Source organism: Notamacropus eugenii, chromosome 4 (genome assembly GCF_028372415.1).
Source record: "Notamacropus eugenii isolate mMacEug1 chromosome 4, mMacEug1.pri_v2, whole genome shotgun sequence".
NCBI classification, from domain to species: Eukaryota; Metazoa; Chordata; class Mammalia; order Diprotodontia; family Macropodidae; genus Notamacropus; species Notamacropus eugenii.
Window position 1 is genome coordinate 145,568,852 of NC_092875.1, and position 21,202 is coordinate 145,590,053.

Here is a 21,202-nt window from a genome sequence, read left to right on the forward strand (position 1 = left end):
TCTATCTCTGAATGCCAATGGCAGAGTGGTCAAAAAGAGGGCAGATTGCTAAGAGTCTCATGCCCATAAGAAATCTATAAATATTCATCAAACTGCTGATACTGCAAATAGAAGAAACTTCTCAATAACCAATAAGTTGATGTCTTGCTGGATGAATACAACAGAGTCATGTAAACATTGACATTCTTAATATAAATTAGATTCAGAGAAACTGGATTCCAGGCTTAGCTCTCACACTTGTTTACTAAGCATATATTTTCTATCTTCTTATTGAGGCAAGAATCCTGCATCTCTCCAAGCTTCTCTTGTACTTTAACTTTTGATGGAGTTAAATGCTGCCTTCTTAGAGACTAATGAGCTGTCCTTCTGGTAAACTCGGTGGAGTTTTCATTTTTTTTTTTCATTTAGCAACTTTTGAATTTCCCCATGATTTTCATAAAATCAGTCTTGATGTTTGCAAGTGTTCTGACCCAGATGAGTAAATTCAGTGCTGTATGCCAAATCTCTTAATTGTCTTAGGAAGAGTCTGAAGATCACCTAGCAGGATAAAATATGCTGAGATCTTTTCTCAGGTTAAACTACCAAGCGTTCAAACTCTACTTCAGAGAGCAACTCTGGCGCAGGCAACATTATTCAAACACCAAACCTACGTTTGCCTAAAACACTATTTTACAGAGAACTTACACAAGGCAAGCACTTACATGGTGGTCAAAAGAAGCAATGCAAGGACACTCCCAAGGTCTCTCTGAAGAACTTTTGAATTAATTGTGTGACTTGGGAGATGCTGGCAAAGGACCACTCAGTATAGTGTACCTATATCAAAGAAGGTGCTATGCTCCATAAGCAAAGCAGAATTGAAGTTGCTCAGAAGAAACACATGATGCATAAATGTAGAAAATCCATCCCAAATGTTCACATGGACTATTTATGCCCAACCTGTGGTAGAGCCTTCTGAGTTTGTATTGGTCTGATCAGTCACCATACAGTCACACTGTAGCTTAACTCTAACAAGGTAATGCCATTTTGGTCCTCTTTGAGAACAAAGGACAACAACCACTAAACTAAGCTGTATAACCTTAAACAATTCACAAGTGTTCTGGATCTAGGTTTCTTCTTTTTAAAAAAAAAAATTATTAAAAATACCTCAGAAAATAGCAGAGTAATGAAAAAAAAATACAAGTCGGAAGCAAGTTTTGTGGGAGATTCAATAAAGCCAGATCATTACCAGAGTATTTGTTTATGGATGGAACTGGAAGGAGGAAAACAAATAAATGAAAAATAGGAATAGATTTGCAAGTATTCCTATTACAATCTATTTATAGTCAGGCATTATGACAAACACCTATAATGTTTGTTTTTGGGGATTGAGGCTGGCAGATTTCCATGCTTCAGTAAGGCCAAGGCCCGTTGGGTATCTGTCCTAAGTCTGGCATTAATATGATGAGTCTCTGGGATTGGCAGGCCATTAGGCTTCTGGAGGAGTGGCAAACTGGGTCAGATTGTAAAAACAGGGCAAGATAAATCTTCCATACTGTTCATAACTGAAATCAAACCCTTACGTGGCTACTGCACTTCCAGCCTGTGTGAAATAGAGAGTCCCAGTCTCAGAAAAAAGTGTGCATGATTGATGGTTCTGCAAGCACTACGTTTAGGTTATAACATGTTTTTTGATGTGCCATAGCAGGGAGTAGAAATGGTACTCAAGAAAATGAACATCAGAAAAACACCTATACCAGAAAGCATTGAGACATCAATTTTCAAGGTATCTGAAAGAAAGACACCAAACAGAGAAAACCACAGAAAATATTATTACCTTACCACACGCACAAAAAAAGAACATCACTACAAAAAGTGAGTTGACATAAATATGTAAGACCAAGAGCTGCTTCCTGGTAAATAAGTGGTTAAAGGATATAAGGAAAAATATTCTCAAAAGAAAAACTGAAAAATATCAACAACCACATGAAAGTGCATTCTAATTCAAAACTAAAAGGAAAGCAAATTAAAACAACTCTGAGGTTTTACCTCATACTCCTCAAATTAGCAAAATATGGAAATAGTCAATGTTAGAGGAGCTTTGGGAAGACAGGCACAGCTATGAATTGGCCCAACAAGTATGGAAAACAATTTGGGATCATACATGAAGAGCCACTAATCTGTTCATATGCCCCTTGACCCAACAATCCACTTAATAGCCTTATATCTCAAGGAGATCAAAGAGAGAAAGATCCTATACATCCCAGTATTCACAATAGAAATTTTTGAGGTAACCTAGAAAAAAATACTAGAAACCAAATGAATAGTTAGTTATCAATTAAAGAATGACTAAATAAATTATGGTGTATGAATGCAATGGGATATTATTACAATATAAGAAACAATTATTATAAATAGATTAGAGACACCCAAGAGGACTTAGAAAATCCCCCAACAAGGCCTGTACCCAGGGGTGTGCTGGAGCCAGCTATAACCAGCTTGCAAAAAAGCCCATTTTTAAATGGCTCATGTAAGCATTTTTCACCTGGAAATCAGCAGTTTCTAGAAATCAAGATGTGATTTTTTTTTGCTTTGTTTTGTTGATTTTCTAGGCTTAAGAAAGTGTTAATAATACAGATTAAACTTCAAAATCTAGATGCACATATCTCCTCTTGTTAAACATTTACCAGCATGTCCGTGTATTCCTCTATAAACATTGCTTTAGCTCAGTAGGAATGCAGGAGAAAGCTGTCGGAATGAAGTCATCACCATACTGGAGGTGTGGTGACTGGAAGATAATAACACTAGTAATAAAATTGGCATTTATATACCTCTTTAAGGTTTCCAAAACTGTTTTACATCCATTATCTCATTGGAGCCTAACAACACCCCCTTCTCCCATTGATGAGTTTGGTGAGTTCCTCTTGGAACCTCCATTTTGTGGATGGGTCCTGGCCAGTCTGCCTTTTTACCCCTCCCAACCCTCTGTCTGACTTTCTAGCCTTCAAAACCATTCCCTCACACAAGATACCTTCATAACTTCCTTTGTGCTTTCAGCTCTGTTTACGTGTTGTCTTCCTCCATTAGAATACAAGCTCCATGAGGGCAGGAGCTCTCTTTCTTTTGTGGTGCCTGGTACATGGTGAGCATTTAATGACTGATTTCTTCCTTCTTTTCTTCCCTCCTTCCTTCCTTCATACCTTCTTTTCTTTCTTCCTTCCTTGCCTCCTTCCTTTCTTTACTTCCTCCCTTCCCCCTTCCTCCTTCCTCCGTCCTTTCCTTCCTTCCTTTCTTCTTTCTTTCCTTCCTCTGTTCCTTCCTCTCTCCCTCTGTTCTTTCTTTCCTTCCTTCCTTCCTTTTTTTCTTCATCTTGGGGTACTATGGAGGTGACATGCAGTATATGCTAGAGATGTAGTTGTTATGTCTGTTGGTTTTGCTTAAGTGACTTAATTTGTCACAAGTGAAGGTTCAATGAGAGGGGTTAAGAGAAATGGTTTACAGGGAAATGCCTACTATATAAAAACAAAGGACAACAACAAAACTTAAGATAAAAATGAAGAGGAAATAGTCAGGTTTCTATATACCATTCTCTATGACAGACCACAAATGTACAGATGGATGATTGACTGAGAAGTATAGAGACTACAAGATCCTACTGAGATTGTCTATTTATGATTTTCCTTGACTCAGTAGGTCAAAATTCAGTTTTAAGGACCCTCCTTTAATAAGTTGTTTCCTATGGATGTGTAAAGATGATGCAAGATGTTTTCAGAAAAAATAAATGGAGGAAATCTGGATTTATAGCCAAAGAGTTATTAAACTACCTCTGCCCTTTGACCCAGCAATACCACTACTTGGTCTATTTCTGAAGATAATTTGGGACAAAGGAAAAGAACTTATATGTTCTAAAATGTTTACAGCAGCTTCCTCTGTGGTAGCAAAAAACTGCAAATAGCAGAGATGCCCATCAATTGGGAAATGGCTGAATAAGTTGTGCTATATGATTGCAATGGAATATTATTGTGCTGTAAGAAATTATGAATTCAATGATTTTAGAAAAACATGAAAAAATTTCCATGAAATTGTGAAGACCAAAATGTGCAGAACCAAGAGAATATTGTATACAGTAACAGCAATATTGTTTTAAGAACAAGTTTGAACAAATAAGTTATTTTGACTTAAAAATACCTAAATTAACTATAAAGCACATATGAAGAAAGATATTATCTGCATCAGGAGAAATAACTGAAAAATAGAAGTATATATATAGAATAATGTTACATATCTATTTGTGTCTAATGATAACCCTCTCTAGGAGGAGAAGGAGGGGAGAAGAAAATAAATTTTTACAATAATTTTGTTGTATATCGGAAAGGAATAGCAAGTTGTGCATAGTAAGCTTAGAGTTTCACATGCAATCATCTTTTTATTACACTCTGTTATGGAAATGCATGTTTTATTCTATAAATTAAAAATGAAATTAAAAATAAATTCAGGCTCAAATAAGTTCATTGATAATCTTCTGATTATTGACCTTAAGATAAACATAAAACAGATTCCTGGGTTATCAAAAAGTTTTTGGCACATTTATAGACAGTGTTTTGTGAAGATTCCAAATTGAAGAGGGTCCCCTTATGTAGATTCTCCAAAATTTCTTTATGAAGATGATATAGAGATGATTTTGTCAACCTCCAAAAGACTACTCAAGTGATAAAGTCCTAACCTTACTTGCTTCTTGGCAGAGGTTGGAGACTACTACACTGAAAAACTGCATATGGTGTTAGAATTTTTCTATATGTTGGCTAATTTTGCTGAGCCATTTTTTCCCATTCTTTTTAGCTTAGTTTTTTTTTTTTTTATCTTATTGCTCTCTGGGAAGGAGAGAAGGGGGAGATACATTGGGAAATATAGGTGATATGAAGCAAAATCATATCAATAAAAATTTATTTTGAGAAAAGATATACCTAAAAATGAAGGAAGGAAAAGAAAAAAATAGATAAAAAATGGCTATTCTCCAGACTGCAGCATGCATGCAGTTGGATGGGCAGTCCACTAGTAAATATTTCATGGACAACCATAGCAGATGGATGATGAGGTGGACCTAGAATTAAATAGGAAGAAGAGAATGGGTTAGATTGCTCTTGGGAAATTATGCAGCATTGTTTTTTATCATCCCTAACTGTTCCCTGGCAGTAAAATAATTTTTTTTTTGAGTTTGTACTTTGAAATCTAATGCCAACCTCACATACTAATCTCAAGGTGCTTCTATGTGACTATGAACCATGGAACAACACAGTATCCAAAGAATCAAAATTACAGATGATCCAAAGCAAAAAGAGAAAAGCATGATGGTCACAGGTAGACTGTAGCATATTTTTTGTTTTGTTTTGTTTTGTTTGTTTGTTTTTCCAGACAAAATGCAGAAATTTCCTTCAAAATGCAGACTTAAAATTCTTCTATAACTTTTCTATCTTATAATTACTGGTAACACTGAGAGCTTAAGTAATTCTCCCTTGATCATATAACTGGCATATTTTGGAGACTAGAGAGGTCTGTTCCCTCCCTTCCTTGTCCTCCCTCTCCCCCTGTTATCTCTACTGGAAACTGTTTCCATCCATCTTTCCCTTCACCTCCTCCCCAGCCCTGGCTACCTAGAAGCCATCAAGGTTACTTGACTGCTCATGCAGCTTAGAAGGGATAAAAATCACCAACTCTATTCCTTCTGGTGAAATGGAAGGTCTTATCATTTGCCCTGCCACTATGCCCTCCAGATAAACTGGCTCTGATGCAACTGAAGGACTTGCCTGTCTCTCCCACCCTGCTACTACATCCATGCATGCACTCCTATGGTGCCCTATGTGTCATCTCCCTTTATTAGAATGTGAATTCCTCATTTGAGGGCAGTGTCATATGTGACTTTTATTTTAAATTATTTTTTTTAATGAAATAAATCAAGCACTTTCTTCTCCCTATCCTACTTCCTTTTCCTCTTCCCTTCCCCCATTGAGAAAAGGAAAACTCTTGTTCTAAATATGCATAATTAAGCAAAATAAAAATTCTGCATTGACCATATCCAAAAAAATAAAGAAAAGAATATGAATTCCTTAAGAGCAAAGACTGTCTCACTTTATCTATTAATTTCCCTAGCACTTAGCACAGTGTTTGGCATATTTTAATTGATTAATAATTCTTTTTTTCATTCATGGCTGCAAGATTATCCATTAACCATATAACCTCTAGTGCATAGGATCATAGAATCAAAGGTCTAGACTTAAAAGAGATCTCAGAGGCAATCTGGTTCAAATTGAGAAAACTAAGGCCCAGGAAAATTAAATGACTGACCCAAGTCTGCATGGGGCAGTGTTAGAGGGAAGATTTGAACTCTCTCAGAGCCAATGCTCTTGTCAGTGCACTACACAGAAGAGATTTTATCCAGGAAATGTGTTCGTGAGAAAATATGTCCTCAGGTAGGTTGATCATGTAGCAAGGGATAATAGTAAGTCAGTAAACATTCACTGAGTACGTACTATGTGTCAGAAATTATGCTAAATGTGGGGAATATAAAAAAAGATGAAAGATAATCCCCTTGAGCTCTCTAGGAGCTCAAAGTCTAACTGGGGAGACAATGCAAACAACTATGTAGAAACAAGGTAGATCTTTTATGGAGGATTTATGGTTGGGAATGGACAGGAATCACAAAAGAGGAAGAGAAGTGGATAAATTTGGATCCGTACCAGTGATGACAGATGAGATCACAAATCCGACGATGTATTAAACTATAAGCAGTTAGTAGCTAACTTTATATATATATATGTATATATATATATATATATATATATATATATATATATATATATATATATATATATATATATATATATATATATACATATATATGTTTTTGGTGAATGAAAAGTTGGAGAGACTTAGTTTCTGGCTAATTAATCATTGTATTAATTATGACTAGCAAATAATTAATAAAAGGATGCTCATTTGGCTATTTCTCATAAACCAAAGACTAATCATGATAGTCTCTTGAGTTTATATGCCTTTGGAAGAGTGGGTGTTACTAACACATAGCAATGAACTCTGATTGGTTAACAATGAATGAGAATGAACATTATAATGAGAGGTGAACCTATTCTAATTCATAATAATTGATTATGTCATTCCTACTCCCAGACCACACCCAGCTTCAGGATATCTAGAGAAAAGGTCTACCTCCCTAAATAAGCCTGAATAGAAGACAATTGGCTTCCCTAATTGGGTGGAGGGGGAGTCTGAAAAGATTGAGGATCCAATCCCATTATCAGCCCTATTCTTTGGAGACTGATAGTACCTAGTAGAGAATGCGGAAAGAGTCCTAGAGCTCCCTAATATTAACAATTGACTATTTAATAATCGTTTTTCTCACGTTAATTGATGGATCATATTTAGGACCCTCTTGATGTCAAAACTTTCTAGTCCTGGAGCTACAAAGAAATCCACCAATATATCGCACCAGAATGTGTGTGTTATATAAGCACTATGGTAGGTGCTATAGTCCAGCTTTTCTTTTGTAGAAGGCACTACTGGTCATTTCTTCAAACAACCAGACAATCTAGTAACATCTGGCATGCCATATGAGCCACATTTCCTCTTGACTAAAGGCAGATGTTACATACTCTTATGATCATCTCAAGGGGAATATTATCACTCAAGGTGAAGTTAAATAGCATGTATTCCTGAAAGAAAATTCTTTTGACATAAAATCAGCCCAGAAAACTCTGTTCATGTTGCCTTGGGCTCAGTTCTTGCTGCTTTAAATGTATGTAGAAACTATAAAGTAGCATCATATAAAACCAGTCAAGCTTCCTAATATAGTAGCAAGACTAAAGTTCACATTGACAAATTCTTAAGCAAATAAAATATAAGTTCTTTGAGGGTTGGGACTATCTCATTTTTTACTTTGCATCTCCAGATCCTAGGAATACAACTTAGGGGTACATAATAGGCACTTAACAAGGACTTAATTTAATTAAATTAGGATTATGATGCATATATGTATTTTGGTTTTGATCTTTATTTCATTGTCCTTCTACAAAACATGTCATTAGTGTGGCCCCAAAACAGTGCCTTCTATATTATAGGCACCCCACAAAGATTTTTGTTATTTTACTTCTATCAACTGTCCATAAGTAACTCAGGCTTTTTGTAACTCAATAATCATTTCTTTCATCAAGATAGATATTGCCAAAAACACAGGGATTTTTTTGTTCATTTCATTTTTTAGAGTTTTCTATATGAATCCAAAGAGAAGATTCAAAGGGGATATGAGAACTATGTTCAAGTATATGAAAGTCTATTGCCTAGAAATATAAGACTTGTTCTCCTGGATTTCCAGACAGGAGAACTAAGAGCAATAGGTTCCTAAGTTAAGGAGGCAAATTTAAGCTTAACGTAAGAAAAGCAAGTGGAATGAACTTCCTCAGGATGTTGCAGATTACTCTTCACTATAAAAACTAATTTCTTTTCTTTTTTTTTAATATATAATTTATTTATTTTTTTAGTTCTCAACATTTACTCCCACAAGAATATGAATTCAAAATTTTCTCCCCATACGTCCCCACCACCCACCCCAGGACAGCATGCACCCCATCCACCTTTTCTTCCAGTCTGTCCTCCCTTCTAATATCCACCCTTCTTTCATTCCCCTTCCCCTCTATTTTACTGTAGGGCAAAATAGATTTCTATACTCCTTTGCTGTATATCTTAATTTCCAGTTGCATGCTAAAACAATTTTTAACATTCATTATTAAAGCTTTGAGTTCCATATTCTCTTCCTCCCTCCCCACCCACCCTCATTGAGATAACAAGCAGTTCAATATAGGTCATATGCATAACAATGCAAAGCACTTCCATAATAGTAATGTTATAAAAGACTAACCTCATTTCCCTCTGTCATATCCTGCCCTTCATTTATTCCATTCTTGTCCTTGACCTGTCCTCCCACAATAGTGTTTGCTTCTGATTATCCCTTTCTCCAATTTGCTGTCCCTTCTATTATCTTCCCTCTCCTATCCCCTTCCCTATTGCCTTCCTACAGGGTAAAATAGATTTCCATAACAAATTGCATGTGTTATTCCCTCCTTAAGTCAAATCTCATCAGAGTAAGGTTCACTTATTTCCTTTCATCTCTCTCCTGTTCCCCTCCATTGTAAAAGCTCTTCATTCTCTCCTTTATATAAGATGATTTACTACATTCTGCCTCTCCCTTTCTCTTACTCCTATTACATTCCATTCAACAGTAAATTTTATTTTGTCAGGTATTCTCCCTTCATATTCAGCTCACCCTGTGCTCTCTATGTACGTATGTATGTATGTATATATATATATATATATATATATATATATATATATATATATATATATATATATATATATATACATGTATGCATACATACACACATACACATATACAAACCTACACATATATAATATACATATACATACATACCCATACACACTTGCATTATATACATATATATATATGCATATGTGTGTGTATATGTACATATATGTGTATGTATATTCCCTCTAACTACCCTAATACTGAAAAAGGTCTCATGAGTTACAGATAACATCTTTCCATGTAGTAATGTAAACAGTTCAACTTTAATGAGTTCAACTTAAGACTTCCTTTTCCTGTTTATCTTTTCATGTTGCTCTTGATTCTTGTGTTTGAGAATCAAATTTTCTATTCATCTCTGGTCTTTCCAACAAGAATGCTTGGAAGTCCTATATTTCATTGAAATTTCATTTTTTCCCCTGAAGTATTATACTCAGCTTTGCTGGTAGGAGATTCTTGGTTTTAATCCTACCTCCTTTGACCTCTGGAATATCATATTCCAAGCCCTTCAATTCCTTAGTGTAGAAGCTGCTAAATCCTGTGTCATCCTGATTATGTTTCCACAATACTTGAATTGTTTTTTTCTGGCTGCTTGCAATATTTTCTCCTTGATTTGGGAACTCTGGAATTTGACTACAATATTCCTAGGAATTTTTCTTTTGGGATCTCTTTCAGGAGGTGATCAGTGAATTTTTTCCATTTCTATTTTACCTTCTGGTTCTAGAACATGAGGGCGGTTTTCCTTGATAATTTCAGGAAAGATGATGTGTGGGTTTTTTTGTTCATCATGGTTTTCATGTAAACCAATAATTTTTAAATGATCTCTCCTGGATCTATTTTCCAGGTCAGTTGTTTTTCCAATGAGATATTTCCCATTTTCTTCTATTTTTTCATTGTTTTGGATTTGTTTTGTAATTTCTTTGTTTTTCCTAAAGTCATTAGCTTCCATTTCCTCCACTATAATTTTTAAAAAAAACTATTTTCTTCAGTACCCTTTGAACTTCCTTTTTCATTTGACTAATTCTGCTTTTTTAAAAGCATTCTTCTCCTCATTGGCTTTTTGGACCTCTTTTGCCATTTGGGTTAGTCTAATCTTAAAGGTATTATTTTCTTTATCATTTTTTGGGTCTCTTTTACCATGCTGTTCATTCACTTTTCATGATTTTTTCTACATCGCTCTCATTTCTCTTCCCAATTTTTCCTCCACCTCTCTTTCTTGATTTTCAAAATCCTTTTTGAGCTCTTCCATGACCTGAGACCATTGCATGTTTTTTTGGAGATTTTGAATGTAGAAGCCTTGACTTTGATGTATTCCTCTGATGGTATGCTTTGTTCTTCCTCATCTGAAAGGATGGAAGAAAATATCTTTTTACCAAGAAACAACTTTCTGTGGTCTTATTTTTTCCCCTTTTTTGGGCATTTTCCCAGCCAGTTACTTGACTTTTGAATCCTTTGTCAAGTGGAGGGTATACTCTATTGATCTGTAAGTTTTCAGTTCCTCCAAGGTGGCACAATCAAGGGAGAGGAGTTTACTTCTCTCCTGGCCTGCACTCTGGTCTGGGAGCAACCACAAGGACTATTTTCTGCCTAGGATCTGTGAATGGCATTCCCTCTCCAGAGCTGCCAGCAGTTCTACCATGCCAGTGCTTCTCCTCACCCCAGGACCACCACTCAGGACTGAGACTCAGATCTGTCACTCAATTCTCCCAGGGTCTTTAGGCTGAGGGCTCTAAAAGTGAATGCTGCTGCCACAGTGACTGTTGCTGCCCTGGGGTCGGTTCTGAGGCCTGACCTGGAGCTGGACTCTGCTCCATTCTCACCCAGGTGAAATAGCTTTCTTACTGACCATTGGCATTTGTGGGCTGAGAAATCTGGGAACCACAGCTGCTACCTGTGATTCCGCACCCTGAAGACTGCTCCACTCTTGTCTCTGAAGCATGTCTCAGACTGGGCTGCACTCCTTTCTGAGCCCAGTGTGATAGACCCTTCCTGGTAGCCTTCCAGACTGTCTTGGGCTGGAAATCTCTTTTACTCTGTCATTTTCTGGCTTTTACTGCCCTACAATTTGTTTAGAGTCATTTTTTATAGGTATTTTATGGACTAAGAGGGGGAGCTAGAGCAGATCAGTCTTTCTGTGCTGCCATCTTAACTCTGCCCCCTTCAAGAAAGGTTATAAAAACTATTTTCATAAAAATACTAAGACATTATTTGTCTATTTAAATATTCCTCTCTTTTCTAACTACATATCTCTGTGCAGTTAGATTTTTTTCATATACTTCACCTAAAACAACATGTTGCAATAGATCAAATGCAGAAACAGAAGACTCCACTTTTCTTCTATTAAGTCAGACATGAAAAAGATTTGCAAAAAATATGTAAAATCATTTATTTTGGAAAATATAGCTTGTTTTCATATTTAAATTGTTATTGCGTTAGTTATTTTCAAATGAATTGATCAATTTTAAAATTAAAAATTCAGTTTTAATTACTAACATAGTTGATATTTATAATTATATCCAACATAAACAAAATTTTTCAGAAATGCTCTATATTTAACACTCCTCTGCAGTCATGGATCCACTATACAATTCAGGTCCTTATCATTTCTTATCTATAATAGTGTTATAGCTTCTTAACTGATTTCCCTGTTCCAGCCTCTGCTGTCTCTTTTACAATACCAGAGCATTTCTGAAAAGTAAGCAATGATTGACAATTTTTTAAGAATGTTACCTTGTTTCAGCCTTTATTGACCTATCAAGCAATTTTAAAAATTCTCCTGAATTTACAGTTCTTTTTATTATTCCCACAGGGAAGGAATAAATGATTTTTAAAAAATAATAAGTTCTTCAAAAAGTTGGGTTTTATATTGTTTTGTTTTCAAATGAGATACCAGGTTATTTGAATAGAATTAAGTTTGAAAATCTATAAAACCACATAAATCAGGACTTCTCTTGAAGCTGAGGGATTACTCAATGGCAGCATCAATTTTAGGGTACAATAGCTCAATTTCAGGTGAAATCTTTCATTGACATGAATAATCAATTGCTTATGAAATGTACCAATGTTGCTTTCTATTAGATGACAATAATATGCCTTAATATTCATTGTAGTCCACCTGAACATTGCAGGTGGACAATTTATATATCTGTGACCTTCTGTGAAATGTAGTCTTCCTCTTATATGAATGAGTGAATGAATGAATGAGTGAAAAAAGCATTTATTAAATATGCATTTTGTGCCAAGTACTATGCTAAATACTGGAGATACAAATAGAAAATACCACACAGTCCCTGCCCTGAAGAAATTTGTGTTCCAAAAGGAAAAGGCAATATATATTTGGGAGTAATGGTCAGGGACTAGTGTTTTGGTCAGGGAAATCACAGGGATAATGAGTGGAATAAGAGATCCATTGATTGACATCTCATTTCCAGGAATGATAATGTTAATTTGATTATTATTCTCAGAGCCAAAGATAGAAAGCATGGAAGTACAGTAGCGTGGCATAAAGATGGCCAAAGAATAGCAGCATGAGGGTCTGGGTCTGGTAAGAAAAGGGAAAAGTAAATGTGATTATTGATCAGCTTTGTAGTTTTCTGAACAGATAACATCATTATCAAGGGCCCTCTGCCAGATGAAGATTGATGGTTCAAAGTATCTCAATCATTCAAACAACATTTATTCAATACCTACTACATACAGGGTATAAAAACTGATGGTGTTGATTAAGGTATGGTCCTTGCCTTCTTGGAGTTTGCAACAAAGAAGATAATACATATACACAGAGAATGAGGGTGAGGAAGAATGTGAAATTCGAATAAGAGTAACTAAGAAAGAACAGATTTGCTATTTGGCTCAGAGGGCAGAACTACAACTAATGAGTAGAAGTTGTAAAGAAGTAAAAATCAAAATGGTTTACATAATGAAAAAAATCTTTACAAATAGAACCATCTTAAAGTGAATTGGACTCTTTCTGGAAGATGGACCAGATCAGATGGCCATTGATGTTCCTTCCAGCTCTCCAGGGTTGGTGGTAAAGGTCTTGCTCACAGAGAAAACTATTGTTTTTAGGTATCAAGCCAATATGTCTGTTTCCTTGGCCAGCCAGGACCTTCTTAAAACAACAAAATACATTTACTAAGTACTTATTATGCGCCAGGTACAGTTAAGTGATTATCAGTGGGAATAAGATTATATGGGAAAAGAAAGTCCCTGACCTCAAGGAGACTTCATTCTAAGTGGAAAGAAAAAAGAGAGAGAGAGACAGACAGACAGAGAAAAAGACAAAGAGAGAGAGAGAGACAGACAGACAGACAGACAGACAGAGATAGACAGACCTGAAGAACTGGGAGAAGGGAAGGACAGGTATATAATATAGAGAAGTCCAGAGATTCAGAAGGGGCTCAAGGACAGGCGTGAAGGAAGGAGCACAGCTGGCATTTGAACAAATGAGAAAATCCAGGTTCCTAAAAACCTATGTGAGTCTATGTGTTGAACAACTAACTATTCCCCAAATACAATACATCTGTGTATTTGTATCACATTTAAATTGAGCTGCTGATACTTATTAGCTGTGTGACCTGGACAAGTGTAATGGCAAGTAAAAAAGGATCTTTTCCTGTTTTTGATTCAGTATAATCAAGAAATATAATATCTCTATTTGAATGTGATTAAAGAGGGTCTTTCCTACCCATTGTTGGACTTGGGAAGATTTGTGGGAAGTTCCATATCTTTTGTTAATTAGGCACTGGTTCTCAAGATATGTGAGGTCCTCTGGCTCTAAAAAGCGTAAAAAGTTTCTGAGGTGCAGTTTTATTTTGGGGTTTACTGACTGGAAGTGTTTGTTTGGCCAGACGAGAATTCTGGGAAGCCACTTTAAGGAGCTCCCCAGCTTTGAAAACTCATGTATCAAGTGTTTCCCTCTCTGGTGACTATGGTCAGACATTTGGGATCCAACTGTCTGTTGAATTCAGGCAGGGGAAGTCATGTCTGTTGATCTTTGATTTCTCTGTATTTTCTTTGAAGGTCAGGGTGCTGACTCCCCTGAACTAGGTGAATGATATATGTGCTTGGCTAAAGGAATGATATATGTGCTTGGTTAAAGGAATGATATATGTGCTTGATCAAAGTGATTGTCAACCCCTCAAAGGTTGTCTTTCCTTTTATGAATGCAGATCTAAGAACCTGTGATAGCAGGCCCTGCTGTGTATGTTGGGGTGCTTACTGATACAACAAGTCACATCTGAATCACATTCTCCTAAGCATAAAAGGGAGACAATAATAGCACAGTTGTAAGGATCAAACAAAACAAAGCATATAAAGTGTGGGCAGTTATTATTCTTTTTGCCTTTGTAATTCCAGAACCTTCCAAAATGTCTTGCACATAGTAGATTTTTAATCAATGTTTGTTAGTTTAAATCAAATAAAAGCTGACATCATAGTACTGTGACATATAAAATGTTGGAGAGACATAGTTTCTGGGTAATTAATCATTTTAATAATAATGCTAGCATATTATTAATAAAAGCGTTCAGTGACATTCTCTAAAGCCAAAGACCTCTTCACGGAACCTACTCAACACTTATGTGCCCTTGAAAGAGTGGGTGTTCCTGAAGGTAACAATTAACTCTGATTAGTTGACAAATAATGAGACACAATGAATATTATGATGAGATGGAACTATTCCAATGAGAGGCTAGGGGATAAGACTTTGATCATGTATTTTACTTTAAATCACTCCCAGCCTTGGGCAATTTAGTCAAAAAAATTCATTCCCATTCAAACATGAGTAGAACACAATGAGTCTCCTTACCTGAGTGGGGTCTGAACAAGACTGAGGAGAAAGTTAATTCAATCTCATTATTAGCAATACCCTTCAGAGATTTAACAATGTATAGATTTTTGGAAAAATCTTGATCCTAATTCAATAAGTTATTATTAACAGAAATACTGATGCAAGCCTTTGACTCTGGTGACCTAGTGAAGTCCCTTCTGCTCCTCCAACACCTGACTCCCACTGGAGAGAGACTCTTCCCCTATTTTGCAGGTTCAAATTCAACAACAACAAAAATATATGCGTTATATATACACATGTATGTATGTGTACATATATGTATATATATGTATACATATATATACATATATGTGTATATAATGTCCATATTTGCAAGACAAACAGGGTTAAGGGACTTGCCCAGGGTCACACAGCTTCTACGTATCAAGCATCTGAATCCAGATTTGAATTTAAGTCCTCTTGACTCCAGGGCTGATGCACTACCGACTGCACAACCTGGCTGACCCTAACAAATATTTTTTGAAGACCTTCAATATATACTAACGGTGTGAAACTGAAAGAGAACATGGGTTACTAGGCCACTAAACAAAATATGCTCCCTTAGGGGCTAGATATTGGTAGCCACATGTTAGCATTATCAATGTTCTATTTTATTTTTATATATTTTGTTAAATATCTCCTGGTTACATTTTAATCTGGTTCAGGTGACACCCTGTGCAATGCCACTTGGGCATGTCCAACTTCTCCGATGTACAAGACACCATCTCAGGCATTGTGGGAATAAAAAAGAATAAAAGATGTGTCGGTTAATGTGGCCTCCATACTGCATAGAAGAGGCTTTTGTAATGAATACTGTACCATCCTTAGAAAGGAATCTAAAGATCACTTTTAGGAACAAGACCACCTCATGTCAGGGCACGTGAATCCACAGCTTATTTTGTCCCATTGTTTCTCACCCACCAATGGTTCTTCATGCTTTAAGGGGCAGTGCAGAATCAGTCAAGATACCCTTGACCAACTAACCTCTCCCTTCCACTCCCTCCCCCACCCCCACCCCCACCCTCTTCCAGGGAAGCAGTGTGGTAAGGTGTAAGGGCAAGCAAAGTAGGATCTTTTGCTGTTTTTGTTTTAGTATAATCAAGTGCTTCTGATTGAATCTTGCCTTTATCAACCAAAAATCTTTACTAGGAGTAAAGTATAGAAATAGAAGTTTCTTTAACTAAAAACAGTATATGTATTTGTATTGTTAATAAGATTAAAGATCTTCTGCACCCATTAATGGACCTACCCATTAAAGGAAGTTTGATTAGGGAAGATTTGTAGGAAGACCCATACCTTTTGTTAATGAGGTGCTGGTTCTCAAGGGTTGTGATGCCCTCTGGCTCTAAAAAAGGTATAAGTACTCTGAGGGTGAGGTTTTACTTTGGGGCTTAGTTTTTGGAAGAAGCTTGGGGTGTCAGATGAGACTCTCCGAAGTCGCTAAGGAGCAGCCCCTGGCTTTGAAAACCCAAATGTTGGTGCTTCCCTCTCTGGCAACTATGGTCAGACAGTTGGACCTGTCTGTTGATTTGTGATATATGTATTGCCTATGTCGGACAGTATGGAAGCACTGTTTGTTGATTTCCTGAATTGTGAATGATATATGTGGCTGATTAAAGGAGATTGTTAATCCTTCAAAAGTCACTTTTCCTTTTAGAAAAGCAGATCAAAGAACCTGTGATAGCAAGCCCCCGCTGTGTGTGTTGGGGTGCTTACTAATACATATAGTTAAAGAGAATCAGCTTTAGGGTTAGAGGACCTGGGTTCAAATTCCATCTCTGGTGCTTACTGCATGTAGACTTGGGGAAATAGATCACTTAATCCCTTAGAACCTTTCTTTATCTGTAAAACAAAGGGGGCAGACTAGAAGGGATTTTCAAGTTTCTTCCCAGATCTAGGACTTTTGGCCAGTTGATGAAGTCACCTTAGCAACAGATAACAAGGTGTTAATGAGTGAAATGAAGTGTAAAGAAGTAATTGTACCCTGTTACTCCTTTACAAAGTGTGAAAAAGTTTTCTGCTAGAATTAGAGAACACTCTGGATGCCACTGGATGATGACTGAAATTTGTCTATGGCCTGAGTGAAGAGAAAGAAATACAGAGATAGAGACAGAGACATAGAGAAGAAAGTCTGTAATGATTTTAAGTGAGAATTGGACCTTACATAAGAGACTAGCTATGGAGATAGGTAGGTCCAAGATATCATATGAGCCAGCCACCCAGAATGAACCATTAACCCAGAAATGAGCAGTTGAACCCAACATGAGACAAGAAATAGCTTTGGATCTTAAAGTTTTGGAGGCATCAGTTGTCATCCTACGTTCATATTGTAATGCATGTGCTTCACTGCCAGAATACTCTATACTTGTGCCCATTCTTCCTAATGCTGTAACTAACTGTGGGAGAACGTGAGTGGCCATGGTGACCCCTGGTACATAAGAAGGTGAGGTTAGGGGATAGCCAGAGTTCTGGAATTCTAAGCCACAATAGGAAGGAAGGAAACAAATATTTATTAAGTGTCTACTGTATGCTAGTTACTGTGCTAAGTGCTTTGCAAATATCTCATTTAATCCTCTCAACAACCTTGAGATGTAGATGCTAAAGGGTGTCTACTATCAATATGATGATCCTCCAGGAGAAGAAGACCACTAGACTGTCTAAGGAGGGGATTCTCAGATTAGAAATGGAACAGGTCAAAATTTCTGTGACTATCAGTACCATTGGGTTCATAAGTGGCCATTGTACTTTCAGCCTAGATGAAATAGAGACAGACCCAGTCTTAAAATAATAGCAATAAACAGGAGGGGAAAGTGAGTACCCTGAGTTTATGGGAGAAATATTTCATAACTACTATTTCTACTAAGTCATCTTTTAAAAAAAGACTTTGTCCCAATTATGAATACAGACAGGATATTGAAGGCAAATATACCAATGGGAGCTCATCAGATGTGTGAATCACTCTCTAGGATAGTAGTCACCATCTAGGGACCCAACTTGCAACCTGAAAGTCTAAGGTGGTGGAGGAGGAGAAAGGAAAGGCATTTCCAAGCCATGAATATTTGACTTAGAATGCTCTTTGGTATAATCAAGCAATGTGGCTAACCCATCAGAGCTGTAGTGGTGTCATTGAAGTTTGAAAGACTGGCAGTTTAGCTTTAGAAAGGACATCAATGTCCAGTACCTTATCTTGCCAGGTGATCTTCAGAATCTTCCTAAGACAATTCAAATGGAAGCAATTCCGTTTCTTGGTTTGATGCTGGTAGATTGACCAGATATCACAGGCATACAACAATGAGATCAGCATAATGGCTCTGAAGACCTTTAGTTTGGTATGCAGTCTAATATTTCTCTCCCACACTTTCCTTCACAGCCTCCCAAACACTGAGCCAGTTCTGGCAATGCATATATTAATCTTATCCCCTATGTGTACAGTCCTGGAAAGTACACTGCCAAGGTAAACGAAGTTATATACAGCATTCAAAATTTCTCCGTTTCTTGTAATTGATGGTTCCACATATAGATAGTGTAATGCTGGCTGATAGAGAACCTCTGTTTTCTTGTTGTTAATTGTTAGGCCAAAGGGAAGACTAATACTTCTGGTGTGAGGGCTGCTGAGCCCTTTTCAGGACTGCTTTCCAGCGTTGGTGTCTATCCAATTCACCCAATTCTCACCTGTGGCTCCAAGAAGCTATAGGGTGTGCATCAGCCACACCCTGGTGTACCATTTCAGCAGATGGACTACACCAGGCTGAGACTGACCAAGGGGTCTCAAACCCATAGGCAAGTTAGTGGGATGTCTACCCTAGGGTGTCATACCCAGAATGGGTATATGTGGACATTATTCCAACAGCCATGAAAGCAGCTGAAACAGGCACTGTGGAAAACTTAGTTAAACATGGAAGACACTGCAGCCTGACTCATCATCAGTCTTCTTGACTTTTACCTTGCCACTGGACTCCAGTGACTCTGGAAGAGAGAGTTAAGCTAACCGCCTCTAGCAACTCTGCCTCACTTTAATCCAATTTATGCAAAAATCAAAAGACATCATCCATACCATTTTGATTGTTCTATGCAGTAATAGGTAGGAGAGGAAGGTTTGGCGGGAAAGATGAGTTCAGTTTTGGAAATACTGAGTTTAAGATGTCTGCTGAACATCCAGTTCAAGATTTCTGAAAGTTATCTGAGAGATTGGGGCTAGATTGGCAAATTTGAGAATCATCAGCATAGAAATGATAATTAAATTCATAGAAGCTAATAAGACCACGAAGTAGAATATAGAAGGAGAAGAGAAGGTGTCACAGAAGAGAGCCCTGTGGGATACCAACAGGTAGTGGGTATGAACCAGATGAGGATCCAGGAAAGGAGATACTGCAGGAGCAGTCAGACAGAAAAAGAACTAGGAAAATGTGGTATCCATAAAACCTACAGAGGAGAGAGTATCAAGGAAAATAGGGGGATAGTATTGTCAAAGGCTGAAGAGGGGTCAGATGAGGGAGGACTGAGGAAAGATAGGATTTGGCAATTAAGAAATAACTTCAGAGAAAGTAGTTTTAGGGGAATGATGAGGTCTAGCTCTGTTGTATGGGTTTAAGATTATGAGAGGAGATGAAGTAGATGCAGCTGCTTTAGAGGACCTTCTCAATGAGTTTAAACAGAAAAACTTGAAGAAATAAAGAATTAGAGTAAGCAGAGACAGAAGGTTCATGAGAAGGTTTTTTGAGCATGGAGTGGACATGGGCATGTCTGTGTGCAGTAGGAAGAACTAAGAGAAGGCCATTTTTTGGATCAGAGCTTTCTTTAAGGTGTTTTTGTCAATGTTCCCCAAAGCCCTGAGAAGTGGAAACTATCATTACCTCTGTTTTGTAGATGAGGATATGTCATCTAGAGAGGCTGAGTAACTTCCCAGGTCATACAGCTAGAAAAGTCTGAGGCAAGATTTGAATCCAGCTCTTCCGAATTTCAAGTCCAGTGTCCTATCTACTATTATGTAATTATGGTGCTTCCTGAGCACCTAAGTCAACAACCAGGATAACTCTGTTGATTGTTAGCAAGGCAAACGCATTAAATATTCTTTTTTTTAAAGTCATTATTTTCTAAGAAAGCCCACAAGAGCAGTTGTGAGCACAATATAATTTTTTCTGCATCCCAGGAAAGTATTGTCCATTATAAACAAGATTTGGTAGTCTGAGTAGTAGCAATTAACCCTATGTAAAATGGCTCAGACGTGAGAAATGTTGAGAATTGATAACAGATGGGAAATGTGGTGAGAAAATGCAAGGAAGACTCAGGGTTCATTTAACTGCTGCACTTTATGACTACAGTAAGAAGTCTTGATGGTCCAAAGAGTTGAAGAATACATGAAATCATGAAAGGGAAAGTGCTTATAAAATGTAATAGACCTATAATGAAAGCCATTAGCAAGGGGAAGTGACCTACTTACCACCCGACTGATAGAGCTTCATATTTATAAAGATAAGCTGAAATTGTTCTTTACCTGATTCTCAGAAGCACCTCTTTAAACATAAACACTGGAAGAAAGGAAGAAAAGAAAATTTGATGTTCTTCTCCCCCTCCAGATTTCTTCTGAGGCATGAATTGTTCATGATTAATCCGACTCTCTCATCCCTCCTGCCTGTCCTGCTTCTACCTGATCTTATCCTTAACATTAGCTCAGTTGACTCACTTGTGATATCCCAGTGCACAGTAGTAGCTTTGGCTACTTAGTAATGTCCACGGAACTGCAAACTAGTTACTAATGCTAAAAATAATAGGTCTGTATTTACTAATTTTTTAACTTACAGAGAGAAGGTAGCTTAATTTGAGGAAAGATGTGAAGGAAAGATGAGGGAAAGCAATGATGATGATGATGGTGGTGGTGACAATGATCATGATAGCTAGCATTTATATGGTGCTTTAAGGTTTGCAAAGAGCTTAATATTCATGATCTAATTTGATAATTTCAAAGCAAGAGAAGAGAAAACAAGAGTACACAAAAGACAAGCATACTT